The sequence below is a fragment of the Pelophylax lessonae genome, assembly GCF_965119305.1.
Source record: "Pelophylax lessonae genome assembly, chromosome: 13".
Taxonomy (NCBI): domain Eukaryota; kingdom Metazoa; phylum Chordata; class Amphibia; order Anura; family Ranidae; genus Pelophylax; species Pelophylax lessonae.
In genome coordinates this window covers 115,935,830-115,947,624 of record NC_138780.1, presented here as the reverse complement: position 1 = coordinate 115,947,624, position 11,795 = coordinate 115,935,830, and positions in this window count along the sequence as shown.

The window sequence follows — 11,795 nt, the reverse complement described above, 5'->3', positions numbered from 1 at the left end:
GGGTTGAGGTCAGGACTCTGTGCAGGTCAGTCAAGTTCCTCCAGTAAGGTTGATTTACTAAAACTGGAGCGTGCAAAATCTGGTGCAGCTGTACATGGTAGCCAATCAGCTTCTAACTTCAGCTTCTCTAATTAAAGGAGTTGTAAATTCAGAAGGTTTTTTTTTATCTTAATGCATTCTATGCAATGAGATAAAAAACCTTTGTGCAGCACCCTAATACTTACCTGAGATCCCCCTCTGTCCAGCGATGACAACGAGTGTCCGAGAATCTCCCTCTTGATTGGCTGAGACACAGCAGCGGCACCATTGGCTGCCTCTGCTGTCAATCAAAGTCAGCTAGCAAGTCAGGAGAGAAAGGAGTGGGGCCGGGTCAGGATCACAGACGAGGGCTCTGAGAAGAGGAGGATCCGGGCTGCTCTATGAAAATCCACTGCAACAGAGCAGGTAAGTATAACATGTTTGTTTTTTTAATAGGAAAAAAACACGACTTTACAGTCACTTTAAGCTTCGACAAAAAAACTGGAAGCTGATTGGCTTCTATGCAGAGCTGCACCATATTTTGCACTCTCCAGTTTTAGTAAATCAACCCCACTGTCATTCTTTTGAATACACACCTTGATAAAAAATCCTGGCAATGAGATAACAGATCGCAGCAAAAAAAATGTTTTTAGGAAAATGGGGAAGGATTATTATTACGATCTGTTCATTTACGTCTCACTCCCCTCATTTCGTGTTCTGCTGTTACAGGAACGGGGAGTGAGGAGAAATCTCCTCAATGGTGTCACAGGTAAGTATAAAAACATAACAGATGTATTTACCATTCCTAAGTCTATCCAAAAACTAAAAAAAATAAAACGTTGAAGTTGGACTTTAATAAAAACAGAAACAAAACATATTTCCTTAAAAGTAGTTTCAAACCCTCAGCGTTTTATAGCGTAACACATTGAGTACAATAAAATGAACATTCCCCAATGAACTATCTGTTAAAATTCCAATCCCAGCACTTGCACTTTACAAGTTTCAATGCTGCTGACTCCTGCTCTCTTAGTGGTGCTTTCCTGAACTTTCGGTCTTTACAGGAAAGTGTTATTAGTGGAGAGTGCAGTCTCTAGGCTGCGGGTTTCTACTGATGCACACAGTGTATGTAGTCCCTGCATGCTAGGGTTGCCTAGCTGCATGCTGCAAGAGAAAACAGCTACCCTGAGTTGAAAAAAACTAGGTCAGTGCACAGGGCACAATCCTATACTGGAACATAGGCAAGGATTTACTGAGCATACTCAGTAATTGATTAAATCAGCTGCTGAAAGTGCTTTAAAAATTGAGGGTTTAATATCACTTTACAGTGGAATTCCAGGGTATTACTAAACAAGGGTAAACCTGCTCCCCCCCCCCCTCTTTCTAAATCCTTTTCTAACTACCCTGTGAAAGGTCGATGTGTATACTTACCTATTCTGTGGGCACTTCAGTCCAGTCACATGATCAGCAGAGGCTTCAGTGTAGAGGATGGACAGCAGACAACAAGCAAGCCTATGTAAAGATAAGAAGAAATGGCCGCACATCACTGGAGTTCCAAATGCCTTTATTGTGATTTCCAAAGTGGCACAACAAAACACCAACCAGTCCAGGTAGATGCATTTCACACAGTACAACTGTGCTTAACCTCCCTGGCGGTATGATTCTTTCCGATTTTAGGTGCTGAAAGCGAAACAATTATTTTGCTAGTAATTCTTAAGGACGAGCAGCCCAAATCAACTATTTACATATGATTTTTTTTTTTACTGTGCGTTCTTCTTTATAACATCTCAGGTATTATAAAGTTTGAAACACAAAATCAAAAATTATAATATAATAAATAACTATAAATAAGTTAAAGTATATATATATATATATTGTGACAGGAAGTCAGGTAAATCTGTGAATGTTGTCACAGACAGGAGATACACTTCTGCTTGGGTTAGACAATTCACCAATTACTATAGGGTGTCGGCTGAAAAAGTAGCCAGGACGGCTTAAGGAAGTTGAAAGGCCTTCAGCTGTTCGGAATGAGGAAGTTAAGGCCTCTATAATTTGTCCAAAGGAAGTCTATTGATTGCTGCCTCCTGACGCTGTGTGGGCTGGGGAGAGGAGGACAGTCAGATGTGTGCCTCCCGACGCTGTGTGAGCCTGGGAGAAGACCTCCTGAAGTGATGTGCGCTGAGGAGGGTAAAAAGTGTGAAGACTACTCATGGTGAGGTCTTGGATTGTTTCTATGTGGAAAGAAATAAATGAACTGTTTGCTATGTGAAGAGACAAGCAAAGGAATGGTTGCTATGTGAAGAGACAAGCAAAGGAATGGTTGCTATGTGAAGAGAAAAGGGACATGTTCAATGGACATTTGTTGTGTGAAGAGAAAAAACATGGACTATTGAGTGTCTGCTGTAGGATCAGCAAAGTCTGCCCAACAGTAGGTTGGAGACAGACTCCGTAGGTAGGTTCCTGTATGTGAGAAGGTAGCCGCCCACAGTGGCAAGGATTTATTTTGTGTTTTCTTTTATTTTGGATGTTTTTGATTCTTGCACTTGTGTGAAGTAAATTGCAAGAATAAACCAAACTGTTGTTTGCAACCACTTCTCGGCTATCTCCTTGTGTAAACGCAACCCCCCAAGGGGTCATCCATACCCGCCACCGAGCTGAATCCCCACAATATATATATATATATATATATATATATATATATATAGATATAGATATACGTGTATGTACATACACACACATATATATATATATATATATATATATATATATGTATATATATATATATATATATATAAAGTACAGTAAAACTGCAGGAAAGGGCACTGGGGGGGGGGGCAAACTAATATCAATTTATTTTATTTTGTAATGAAATCAGTGTGTTTGTGTTTTTTACTTTTAAAATTTGCCACCGGGTCCACCCCCTGCGAGCGTCACGTCGCTGGAGACGGAAGACGGGGCTCACAAGCATCGGGCGGAAGATCCGGCCGCTGTATGCCGAAAGGACACATTGCTGGATCCCCGCGACAAGGTAAGTAACCCTCTACAAGGATCCAGCGATGCTCCCTGACGGTACCCCGAGTGTGGCTTGGGCTTACCACTTATGGCAGTGAAATTCCCCCCAAGCCACACTCGGGAATACCGCCAGGGAAGTTAAAGCGGAGTTTCGGCCTCAAGTACCTTTTTTAACTAAAAATACCCTTATAATACTAATCCATTGCCCTTTACAGAACCGCTATTCTCATACTTATAAGGTGTACAGTATTGGATTTTAGTCAAAATCTTACTTTTAAAAACGCTGTCTGGGCGCGGCCATCTTAGACGTGGGCATTTGAAGCCGCAGTGTAATCTGTTGTGTCCTTCTTCCTGATTCCAGGGAGTGTTCTGGGAGTTCTTCCTGATTCCAGCCTCCTGGGAGTGATGACAAACAGCTCCCAGGATGCAATGCAAAGGCGGAAGTGATTTCGGTGGCCGTGGCTACAGAGGGGGGAGAAGGAGGAAGTACAATCAAAAATGCCCTGAAAATAAAGTAAGGGACCCCCGCAAAAAAATTGAAAATGCCCAATTGTTGATCAGCATAGTGAGCACTCCAGGAATCACTAAAGTTGCAAAATAGGCCGGAACTCCACTTTAATCATTATATCATGGGAAGCGCGTCGCTTATCTCCTCTCCCCTCCCTCCTCTCTCCTGTCTCATCTCACTAGTCAGCTCTGAGCTGAACACGTGAAGGTGCGCATCTGTCTTCCTCCATCTCCACACCGCCAGCCAACCTGGGATCTCCTTCTTTGGGTTACTTGAAATCAACACGATGTGCCTCAATTTTGTTCTATTCCTGTTTAGCATTATCCAAGCAGCACTTGCCTCTTCTTCCTGCATGGCCGTGAGGAGTACCCACCATTTATATTAACTCTGGGACAGGAACCACTTTATAGCAAGCGTGGGTCGAGAGTCTATCTGTGCTGGTCGATATTAAAGTGGCTGGGGGAGTCCAATTCCATTTGTTGGCTATATACCTGTGAAACCTGCATGGGTACTTCTATTTGGTGAGTGCGGTCCTATTGGGGGAGCGATTTCTACACAATCAAATTACAAACTATATTTTGCACATTTTTTGCACGATTATTGGGACTATGTATTTTTTATATTATTTTTTATAATACTTATATATATATATATACAGTATCTCACAAAAGTGAGTACACTCCTCACATTTTTGTAGATATTTTATATCTTTTCGTGTGACAACACTGAAGAAATGACACTTTGCTACAAAGTAGTGAGTGTACAGCTTGTATAACAGTGTACATTTGCTGCCCCCTCAAAATAGTTAAAATGTCCGAGTTGGGCCTAAAGTGTCAATAATTTGTGTGGCCACCATTATTTTCCAGCACTGCCTTAACCCACTTGAGCATGGAGTTCACCACAGCTTCACAGGTTACCACTGGAGTCCTCTTCCACTCCTCCATGACGACATCACGGAGCTGGTGGATGTTGGAGACCTTGTGCTCCTCCACCTTCTGTTTGAGGATGCCCCGCAGATGCTCAACAGGGTTTAGGTCTGGAGACATGCTTGGCCAGTCTATCACCTTTACCCTCAGCTTCTTTAGCAAGGCAGTGGTTGTCTTGGAGGTGTGTTTTTTGGGTCATTATCATGTTTGAATACTCCCCTCTGGCCCAGTCTCCAAAGGAAGGGGATCATGCTCTGCTTCAGTATATCACAGTACATGTTAGCATTCATGGTTCCCTCAATGAACTGTAGATCCCCAGTGCTGGCAGCACTCATGCAGCCCCAGACCATGACACTCCCTGCACCATGCTTGACTGTAGGCAAGACACACTTCTCTTTATACTCCTCAGCTGGTTGCTGCCACACACACTTGACACCATCTGAACTAAATACGTTTATCTTGGTCTCATCAGACCACAGGACATTGTTCCAGTAATCCATGTCCTTAGTCTGCTTGTCTTAAGCAAACTGTTAGTGGGCTTTCTTGTGCATCATCTTTAGAAGAGGCTTCCTTCTGGGATGACAGCCATGCAGACCAATTTGATGCAGTGTGCAGCGTATGGTCTGACTCTGAGCACTGACAGGCTGACCTCCCCCCCACCCCTTCAACCTCTACAGCAATGCTGGCAGCACTCATAGGTCTATTTCCCAAAGACAACCTCTGGATATGACACTGAGCGCTCAACTTCTTTGGTCGACCATGGCGAGGCCTGTTTTGAGTGGAACCTGTCATGTTAACCGCTGTATGTTCTTGGTCACTGTGCTGCAGTTCAGTTTCAGGGTCTTGGCAATCTTCTTATAGCCTTTGCCATCTTTATGTAGAGCAACAACTCTTTTTTTCAGATCCTCAGAGAGTTCTTTGCCATGAGGTGCCATGTTGAATTTCCAGTGACTGGTATGAGAGAGTGAGAGCGATAACAACAAATTTAACACACCTGCTGCCCATTCACACCTCAGACCTTTTAACACTAACAACTCACATGACACCGGGGAGGGAAAATTGCTAATTGGGCCCAATTTGGACATTTTCACTTAGGGGTGTACTCCAGGGGTGTTGCCAGCGGTTTAGACATTAATGGCTGTGTGTTGAGTTATTTTGAGGGGACAGAAAATGTACACTGTTATACAAGCTATACACTCACCACTTTACATTGTAGCAAAGTGTAATTTCTTCAGTGTTGTCACATGAAAAGATATAATAAAATATTTACAAAAATGTGAGGGGTGTACTCACTTTTGTAAAATATAGTATATTTTTTGATTTTGGATATTTCTTGAATTTTTGACATTTTTACGATCTGTTGTATACTTTATCAGTATTGGCACTGAATTACCTGTATTATTTAGGTACTTTATTTCATAATTTATAATCAGTGAGAGTTTATTTTACCAATTTGCACTTTATCTTTGTATGTTTCACATTTTAGCACACATGACACTTTATTTATATACATTTACAGGTTATGCCAACATATCCATTTTTTTGCACATATGACACCTTTTTTTTTTTGGCACATATGACACCTTATTTTTAGGTAGCGCCACCATTCCTTCCCTTTCTTTCCCTTAAGCACAGTTGTACTGCGTGAAACACGTCTACCTGTACTGGTTGGTGTTTTGTCGTGCCACTTTGGAAATCACAATAAAGGCATTTGGAACTCCAGTGACGTGCGGCAAAATCTTCTCGTCTTGACATTTTTTATGGAGGCGAGCCGGGGCCAGCACTCATGTGGAGGTTCCATCAGATTCACTCATCTTACCTGGAGCAGCAGATCTTTCTTACCAAGCAAGCCTATGTTTGACATCCCTGCCCAGGCATTGCAGTCATTGTTGGTGATCCCTCCTCTCCCCTGAAGTCGGCAGCTGGGAAGATCACATGACTGGACTGGAGTGCCCTGAATATAGGTAAGTATACAGCAAGTTTCTTCCTCAAACAAGAGTAGTTCAAACAGGATTTGGAAGGGGGTGGGAGCAGGTTTAAGCATATTTAGGAATAGCCTCGAATTCTACTTTAAGTGTAACAGTCATTGAGAATATTAAGCTAGAACAAAGCTTTGTGTAATATTTGAACATAGTTTATTCTTCTTTGGCACAATATTTCATAAAACATTGCTTTGGTTGGCAATTCAAGCTGATAAAAACATGTCTTGGTTTTTCAGTGTTACTCTGGAACAGCAAATACAATGTGCAAAGTGTAAAGCTTTTAATAATAATAATTTGGTCAAGTGTCCAAGAATATATTAGCTGGCAGCTCATTTGGTATGATGGTGTTTTTGTGGAGTGTGTGCAGGACGGAGTGTCCAGGACTAACTTTTCTAAGATATTAAATACAACTGTGACAATATTGGGGTGACAGGTGGAGATGCAAATGTCTTTTTATTTCTTAGGCTGGCCATACATGTTCAATTTTCTTGCACAATTTTCTGTTAGATTTACCTCAAACCACATAATATGAGGTCAAAGCTAAACAACACTTTCACTTGTATCCAATTAGGCAGGCCTTTGTACTACATAGTTGAAGGTAAATTTCAAAAAAATTGTACAGAAAATTGTAAGAAAATATAATGTATGGCCAGCCTTAAGCCCCGTACACACGTACAGATCGTCGTCATACAAATGTTCGTCTTTTCTCCCCGGGATGTCGGTGTCTGTTGAAAAGTGCAAAGACAGCACAAGGACAGCACAAGAATTTTGTCCGCAGACTTCAGCTGACTGCAGAAGTGATATCATGTAATGGTTAACTTTCCCTGTGTTTTTTCTTTTCTGAGCATGCCCAGTCTTGCAAATCTGCGGTCTGTCAGCTGATTTCTGTACTGACAGGCGAAAACATCGTCCGTTCTGGTGTCCGCAGACAAAAATTTTCATGTTTGCAAGAAAGACTCTTGTCCGCGGATTGTGCGCAGACAGCTGTCGGAGGCACCATACTAACACGCGTACAATCGGCAGATCTTTCGTCCGCCAACGTTTGTATGACGACGATCTGTGCGTGTGTACGGGGCTTTAGTCTATTGTGATTTGTGTTTTTTGTGACTGCGCCCTGTGAGTTGTTGAGTATTCTTAGGGGTCTATTTATGAATGTTTTCACCCAGGATTCACAGAACTTTCACCCAAGATTTCCACTATTTTCACTTCCAGAAATGTGTGACTCTTAGATGAAAATACTGATAAACAGACTCCTTAGTCTTTATATAAAAAGGAGCTGTTTTTAAATTCAACACAAAACGACCATATTCAACTGGACCTGTTCCGTAATGTTGAAGACTTTTCATAGCTTATTCGAGTCACTTTTTTGGTTTTAATGAGTTTCGGGAGACATTCCCCAGCTTTAGGTTCCATTCACACCAATTAATTTTTTCATGCTTTGTGCAGAAATGCAGGACATTTTTTTAACATGGGTTCCTATGGAACTCGTTCACATCAATGGGTTTTTGTGCCTTCGCGTTTTTGGAAAGAGTCAGGGACTTTTTTAGGGCTAGGTTACATTGGTGCAATGCCAGACATTGCAATGTGATTCGCACCGCATTGCTGTGCAGATCACATGCGATTTCTGTGCGATGCAAATTTAGCCATACAAACTGTATGGCTGAATTCGCATTGCATTCGGACGAAACTCGTGCAGACCCTTTTTTGTCAGCACCAGAATTGGATCGCATGGCTGTTCACACCCATGCTATCTGATTACTGTCCAAATTCACAGTTCACACTGCAATATTCGAACCAATCTGGGGGTGTCATTAACTTTGTATTGTTCATAGAGGGCAGTGTGAACCACCGCCAGAAATTCAGGTACAATGCAGGAACCTGCACCGGATTCACAGGGTTACCCGCATCGCAACAGTGTTAACCGGGCCCTTAAACGCAAAAATTGTGCTTTTTTGGTTCAATAGATTTCAATGGAGAAGCTGCAGAAAAGTATGTAGTGCGTTTTTACAGCGATATTAACTGGATTTGCGTTTTTAAATCTGCCCAACAACAAATTTTCCCAAGAAAAAGCATAACAAAACGCAAATCACAGTAAAAAAAACATGGACAGCACAGCAAAAAACACTACAGACACGCTCAAAAACAACATGCATAGGTGTGAATCGAGCCTTAATATCCACCCTGGTAGCAAAGACACATTAATCCAATGACCATGGATTATTTCAAGGCAGATACTGTCTGTCCAAGAACAGGAAGGGAGTGCTGCTGGGTATGTCTCCTGAGACTCATTAGAACTGTCTTCGATAAGCTATGAAATATCTTCAGCATTAGAGAACAAGTCTAACTGAAAATGACTACCTAAATACTTCTAGCTGTATCATGACCTAGATCAGGTGTCTCCAAACTAAGGCCCATAGGCCAAATCCTTCCCGCTGCAAGATTTTATCCAGCCCTCTGCTGTAAGAGGGGACTCTGATGGGGATCCTGATGTAAGTAGTGATTCTGATAGGGCAACCTTCATGTAAGGGGCGACTCTGATATAAGGGCAACTCTATTATAAGGGGGACTCTGATTTGCTCATGTTTATTTGGAATTTCTTTGCTTTGTGTTACTAAAGTTTTTTTCCTCTGTTCTAAATCATATCATGTTGATGTAGAAAAACTTTTAGTAAAACGTATCCATTCAGTTAAGTTCGATTCATTTATTATTACAACTGATTCATTTTTCAGCATGTTCAGAATATTTGTAAAATATACAATATTACCCTCATACTGAAAAGTTTGGAGACCCCTGACCTGGATAAATAAAAACCTTCACAGACTCAAAACTACCATGCATATGATAAAAAATAATATCTATAACTCTCAGAATTTATGAGTCTACTATTTTATTAGCACAATTGCATTTTATAAGCATGGTAATATATATGAATAGAAAGAATAGTGTCTTTGATCAGTCTACTATCTTCCAGCACTTATGTTTTTTCTTTTGAAGTAGGAAATGAATGCTTATGTGCGATTAGTTGCCTTTGACAAAATCCCACCTTCTTCCAATAATTATACACAAGACTGAAAATAGATCTCATTTGTCAAAGTTTTCTGATGAAAGGGGAATTGTTTCTGTTCCTTAACCCCCAATCTTATTTTTTTATATTTTGATTTCATTCAATCTCTTAGTTCAGTATGTACGAGAGGGGAAACATCTGATTTGGTAGGTAACATAGTCATTATGTATAACTTTATATGGATACCTTGAGGGCCAATGCAGAATGCGCCTATCTGTTGTGGTGCACATAGGGTGACAATACTGCCCTAAGGACAAGTAGTGTTGTCACCCTTGAAATGCACGTCCACTGTAATACAATCTTATATGTCAATGAACAGCTCATCAGGAAATTAGCTCATTTTTGTAGTATGGGAATCTACGCAAGTGCCCTATATATATTGAGAGATCAATGTATGGTCTATACTAAACTGATCAATAGATACTGAATGGCCTAATATCTACGCAAGTGCCGTGTAAATAATAGGTATCTAAAATCAAGGCTGCTGACACATAAGAAGTATACCCGACTTATACAGAAATAATAAAATGTAGTATAGCGCCTTTAACCAAAGATCAATCAGTGTTCAACCATATAAACATGCAGACGCATAAAAAAAATGTATTTATCATTAAACAAAGAGTCCATATAGAATGATTCCAGGGGGCCCCTTGACAACGTCCTTTTGTATGAAACACGTTGGGACGTGGCATTTGGCATTTACGCTTCGCTGCTGAGTGATTCTGGATCACCAGCAGCAACCCATGTGAGTTCATATTATTTTTTATTTTGCCTTTGATGTGTATTTTATATATAGAATAAACCTTACTACACTATGAGTAGACTTCTGGGCCGTGGGTGAGCTTATTTTTTCCCAATGGGATCCTGGTACGAATGACTGGTGGAAACGATCCACTGTGTGATTTCCAGAAGTACTCCCATATGTGTTTGAGGCTTACTTGCTGTAACAGCAGCTGTTCTATTCGGTGAGTTTGCAATCTTTCCATTGGTGACGTTTATTTGACGCCATTACCTTGCTGTTGGCTCCCAGGATAGGTGATTTTAATATGTACTATCATTTGTTCTATGGAATCATTCTACATGGACTCTTTGTTTAATCTTAAATACATTTTTTATGTGTCTGCATGTTTTTATGCTTGAACACTGATTGATCTTTGTTTAAAGGTGCTGCACTCTTTTTATTAAATTAGCTCATTAGTTCTCAGTGTGGCATTCCAGAAGGACAGACCTCCATTGGCCATTCATTTCAAAAACAATCTTCCCATAAGATTATTCTTATGCATTTAACATATTTTATGCATATTATTTACTTGCAGAACTATCCCTTGTGTGGACATCCAAAAGCCCTTACACTGATGCTGGGCACCACTATCTTGCATGTGATGTCAGCTGACTCAGATATGTCACTTAAATAAAACCCTATAGTATTTCACTTTGCTCTTTCACCGGCAGTGAAATGATTTATGTAGGTTATGTAGTTATGTCCATGGTTATGTAGGGAAATGAAGCGAGGGGTGGAGGAGCTGGGCCAGCTCAGAAATTAATTAAAATTTACCTTATATAGAGTGGGCTATGGCATGCAAAAAGGGAGAGGGTGTGAAAAGGCAAATTGCAAGTGAATATGAAATAATTCATAGAAAAGAAAAACACTGCAAATAAGCATTTAAAATTCTTAATTTTTGTATTTTTGCTAGCATTTTGGTTTCCGACAGGGCTTCCTAAAAACCATTTGCTCAAGCAAACAAAATAACTATTGTGTAAAAATAAAGTCTTGAATGTCATAGCTTTAGAACATATACCTATGTCGCTCCTGTGCAAAAAGAGTGCAAAGGACCACAACTGCTGTACCGTGCATTGCACTGTCAGTTTTAAAGTTCAAATGTGTTTTTTTTTTTAAAGGAGGCAATTTTTATTTTATTGATATCATTTCTTGCAGGTACCTGATTTTTTGTTTTATATTATGAAGATTTTCTTTAGGTTTATATTTTAGTAGCAGTATGTTTCATATATGTTTCATGGTCAGAGATTCTCAAACTTTCTTAACCCTTTCCTGTTGCTGTTAAATTTATTTTTATCTAAAATTAAGCACACTTAAGTTCACCCCACGTTACATGCTGACTGTACAATCTGACTGTAGAATTGCCTATAGATTTACTAAAATGATGTAATATAATGACCTACCTACGTAGGTGTACACTGGTAGATCTAAAGGTGATTGCATAGTCACGCTGTAATGTGTGGTAGAAAATACATAGATAATTCTATATAATATATATTTTTATATATAG